Source organism: Alligator sinensis, unplaced genomic scaffold, assembly GCF_000455745.1.
Source record: "Alligator sinensis unplaced genomic scaffold, ASM45574v1 scaffold301_1, whole genome shotgun sequence".
Taxonomy (NCBI): Eukaryota; Metazoa; Chordata; order Crocodylia; family Alligatoridae; genus Alligator; species Alligator sinensis.
The window spans coordinates 937,655-942,479 of NW_005842035.1; the positions used below are offsets into that span (position 1 = coordinate 937,655).

General features: G+C 54.2%; 1 long non-coding RNA gene across 1 annotated transcript in view; it reads left to right on the forward strand.

Moving 5' to 3' along the window:
* Positions 1 to 700: 700 nt before the first annotated feature.
* Positions 701 to 4,825, forward strand: part of LOC112550103 — an 8,622-nt gene continuing 4,497 nt past the window's right edge. Inside the window, exon 1 of the long non-coding RNA XR_003093767.1 lies at positions 701 to 1,023. This is a non-coding gene — a long non-coding RNA (uncharacterized LOC112550103). The remainder of the gene's footprint in view (positions 1,024 to 4,825) is intronic.

Genomic DNA, 4,825 nt, shown 5'->3' on the forward strand with positions numbered 1-4,825 from the left:
GGGGGCTCTTGAAGCATCTTACTGCAAGGTCTGTTTTCCAGTCTTCAGTCTTCTTGCAGGACCCCTCTCCAATTTCTCAGCATCCTCTTCGCAACAGGCAGGGCTGGATAGGGCATCCCAGTAGCGGTGGGACATATGTTAAATACGCTGGGCACATCAGCTGTCTGCTCTGACATGATATGTTCATGGGCCAGTTTCTACGAGCCCCCTGCTCCTGGATAGATCCTGCCTGCTACCTTCCCTCCCAACGTCCTACCAGGGCCTCGGCCCCATCTCAGACTCGGCTACAGCCAAGCCCCTGCTGCCTCCCTCGGGGGCCTGAAACCCTGGAGCAGCACGCACGGCGGTGGCTTGCTGGAGTCAACTTTCTTTGCTGTGGTTCATCAAGACGGCTGAAGGCAAGTTTCCTAGAAAGCCACTTTCCCACTGGGGGCTGCTAGCCCGAAGCAGGCTGGGGGGGGGACGCACGCGCGCGTGCAGTGGAGAGGACGGGTTTCTGATACAGGCCAGCACGTGAAAGCGCCGTGGCTGCAAATTGCTCCCTCCTGTTGGGGTAGCCAGATGGAGCAGAGCATTCGTGGCATGCAAAGGGAACATGTGGGAATGGACATCTGATCTTCCCCCCACGTGGACCCGGCCTAAAAATAATCCCCCGCGGCCCCACCCTCCCTCAACGCTGTCTGAGGGTGGACAGGGGCGAATCAGCCCTGAATGCCGTCGAAGCAGCTCAAGGGTCTGGCGCGGGATAGACAAAAAACCCAAAAAGGATGAGAGGCTGACAGCTCCTGTCCTGGGGCGGTTTCTCTCTTGCCACCGGCATCAGGGAGATGGAGCTGGGTGTTTCTCTCCTGCCCCGGCCCCGGGCTGTCGAACTGGCTCATTGCAAGCTGGCCGGAGGCAGGTGGCCTGACGTTACTCCTGGAGCCTGGTTTGCCCTTTGCAGAGGAGGTGACAAAAGTGCGCGGGGTTTGCTGCGAGAAGTAGCCGTGCTGCTCCGGCAAGGTGACCGGGAAGTATGTCCTGGTAAATACGGATGGAGGCCGTGTGCTGAGAAAGGGATTAACGTTATCCCCAGCCGGGAGCAGGACACAGCCCGATGGTAGCAGGTTTTCCAGATCCCAGTGGTGCTGCGGGCTGCCTCGTCGAGGCCTGTTTGCACTGCGTTCAATCCCCGGCGTTAGCCGCGTGGCTGTCTCCACCGAGCGGCACCGGCTGGCCGCGGGCATCCGAGAGGAGGAGGAGTTGCCTTTGGCAACACTTTTGTTTTCGACTTGCCCACTTTCAAGGGCTCCCCCCTTCCTTGCTCAACTAAAAATAGCTTTGCCCAGAGACTCCTCGCTGCCCATAAACAGCATTGCAGACCCTGAGACAACAGGGAGCAGGCAGCTTCATTAATAAGCAAGCAGCAGGGTAGATGATGAGCCATAGCCAAGGTAGCTTGGGAGCGGGGAGCCAATGTGGCCGGCTGCTGCCCTGCCAAATTCTGCTCTAGTCCCTCATCCGCATCAAAGAGCCGCGGGGAGAGTGAAACCCCTTCTGGGCCCTGTGCCTCAGTTTCCCCACTTAGGAAATCAGGAGAGGGGTCTGGGGAAGGGATGGGTTTTGAGTCCTGCCCTGGATATGTGGGGTTCGTAGCCCACTGAGTACAGGTCCCTGTGCCACAGGCGGTTGCAAATCATAGGATCCCCAGAATCGCAGGGATTTACTTCTGGTTTGTCCAAGGCCTGGCTGAGCAGCTGGAGGGGACACCATTCTCCTCAGGCCTCTCTCCCCCTCATTGCGGGCCCTCAAAGGCCCCTGTGAGACTGCAGTGCAGCAGGGAAGGTGGTGAGGAAAGCAGGGGTGGAGGAAAATGCTGATGGGTGTTAATACCAGCGGGGAGTTTGGAGCAGTCACACCTTCCATCTGCAAACCTCCTCCAACTGCCCCCCCCGCACAGCTGTGACTTGCCACGGGAGGCCTGGGGAGCAGGGGCAGGACTAGGAGAGGGCTGGTGAGCTCTACGGGGGGCGGCATGAGAGATCCTGGGAGAGTGGAGGACTTCAGTGGGGACAGCACACCCGTGGCGAGTGGCCACACCTGATTGGAACAGGAGCTGGGTTGTGCAGATCAGAGATAACCCTTCCCCAGAGTGGCTTAACTTTAAGCCACTTAACTAGTGCTTCAAACTAGTGCTTCAAATTAGTGCTTCAAACCAGTGAAGGTGTTCGTGTGTGGACAATCCAGGGGGTTAAGAGCTCCAGGAGCTGCCCCAAAATTACTGCAGGACAAAGCCCTGGAGCATCCTCCAGGTACCCTCAGCCCAGCTGAGTCCTGGGGATGGGGGGCTTTTCCTGGGAACATCCTTCACTTGGTGGCCATCACACCCTCGAGAAGGGGAGGGCAGGTGATCTGCAAGTCTGCCTGGCACTACCACGATCAGACGAGGAACTTTCTGCTCCACGGGGTGAATGCACAGACCGAACCTCCCTCGCCTTGGGGTCAATGCAGATTAGCGACATGGAAGACGGGGAGTTGTGCCAGGGTGAGACACGAATCATGGCCAATAGCCATTAATTCTGCAGCTGCACAGCGATGTTATTCCCGAGGTGTTATTATGCCCCAAGTTGGTGGCATGTGCTAGTGCATGCATGCTGTGCTTGTAATTATTACTGACAGCGACGTGTGTATTTTGGATACACCTCTCGCTTTAATTCAGGTGCTTGCTTTGCTGTCTAAATATTTCAGGAATTTTTATAGGAGCCCCCAGATGCCTTAGGTCATCCGGACGGACGTCTCCTTTCAGTGTAGGCCAGGCCAGTACATGCCGGGGCACCCACCAGTGGAAATCCTATGCTTGAGGATTGCTGCAGCGGGGAATCTGTACTTCCTTGGAGTGTTAAGGTCAGGAAATCACAGCCCTTCTTGCCGATCAATGGAAAATTACCTTAGAAGCGACACCTGAACCCCACGGGGTCTGAACGAGGTCCAAGCCAAGAGCTCACCACAATAGACACCTGAATTGCACCCTGCGTGATCTGTTTTCCCTTTTCGGGGCGGGAAGAGCTGAGGTTGCAGTGCCAGTGTGTGGCAGGCACGTTCCCTGTATGCGGGCCGTTCCCCACCCACCCGTCAGCGAAGGCAGGAGACGCGCAGGGCTGTGCTTTTTGCTGACAGGTGTCGGAAACAATCAGGAAAAGTTATGTCATTGGGAATAAAAAACAAGGAAGCAATTAAAGGGCGCCTGTCAATGCGAAGCTCAGATATCCAAGGGATGTGTCCTTAGCTCAGTCACTAATGACACCCGTAGGTCATTAAAAGCGAATGAATCGTAAGCATCGAATTCACTTGCCATTAGAGATGATCTCGAGTGAAACCCCCAGACCCAACAGCCTCCCGACGGGCGTGGGTCAGCTCCCATATTCATCAGGGACTTGTTCACACTTTGCATTGCATTCAGCTCGGATAAGGAAATCAGACCAGCCCGCTTCATGGTTTCTCTCTTTTTCTGCCCATCTTGGTGTCCATCCACCCACCCTACTCGCCCACCCAGCTGCATTTCTAAACACCTCTCAGGAGGGTACCTGTGTACCAGAGGGAGTTGAGAGTCCATTTGGAGGTCCCCAATCCCTTCCCTCCCAGCCTCCCTGATGTCCACTGCTGTGAATTTGTGCATTTTTGCTGTCAGTCTCTCCCTCACCCTTTCCCACTCTTCTCAGCTCCTTCTCCTCATCTGCCCCTGAGAAACACCGCTTTGTTGGCCTTTCTCTCATGTTATGCTGCCCTGGGGTGCTGTGTTCCTTGATGCATACTCAAGGCGGCATGAAAATGGCTTGATTCCCAGATTTCGGTGCACGGGAATAGCAGCGAGCCGGTGGGAGTGCTTTTGGGGGCTACCCCCGTGTCTCCCCCACCTCCCAGGCCCTTGCTGTCTATGAAATGGGGACAACAACATCCCTTTTATTAGGCCAGCAATCCTCAATGAGGGTGTTGGGGCACCCTGGGGCGCTGCCAGATCTTTTGATTTGTGAGGAGACAGGGATGGATGTGGTAGCCGTGTTGGTCTGAGACAAAAAGAAAAGCAAACAGCTAGAACTCATGGTTCGGAAATGATCCCTTTTATTAGACCAATGGAGAAATTGCAAAAAACAAATTACGCCTGAAGCCAGGCCGCTCTGCAAGGAGGTTAGCACTGTGGTCTGGACAGGAATACAAAACTCTAAAACTTTGGTTCAGAGCTGATACCTTTTATTACACCACCTAGAAAAAAAAAATATATATATATATATATATATTTTGCTCTAAATATATATTTCTTTGCAAGTTTTCAGGTGCACGCACCCTTCTTCAGGCCAAGGGGAAGTTAAGGATAGCGTAAGTCCTTGGAGGTAGAAAATAAAACCTCATTTTGTAATCTATACATGCGTTTTTTAAATGGGCGGCCATTCACTTTACAAACGTTATGGAGGGGTGTCCTGAGTCCACCGAGGGTGGCTTCAAGTCCAGAACCACTCATGTAGGCAAACCCATCTATGTAGGCAGGCCAGCCAGCTTTTGGGGTATGGGCTCTGTCCTGTGCCTTGCAGAGCCGTGCTTAGCACAGCAAGTCCTGGGTCTTAGTGGGAGCGCCTGTCCTACAAATGAATAAGGATGATGATAATAATGAGGAGACTTCAGGACTTGGCAGGGTGCACCTGGCAAAGATGCCTCCCTGTCCTTCCAGCTTAATTTAGGCCTCAGACCTGGTTGACTGTGTCCTCGTAAGGGTTTGATGTTCCACCTCGGGTCTGTCTGTGAGGGCGACGCTGCCAAGAACAAGCTAGAGAACATTTTAATTGGGGCAGCA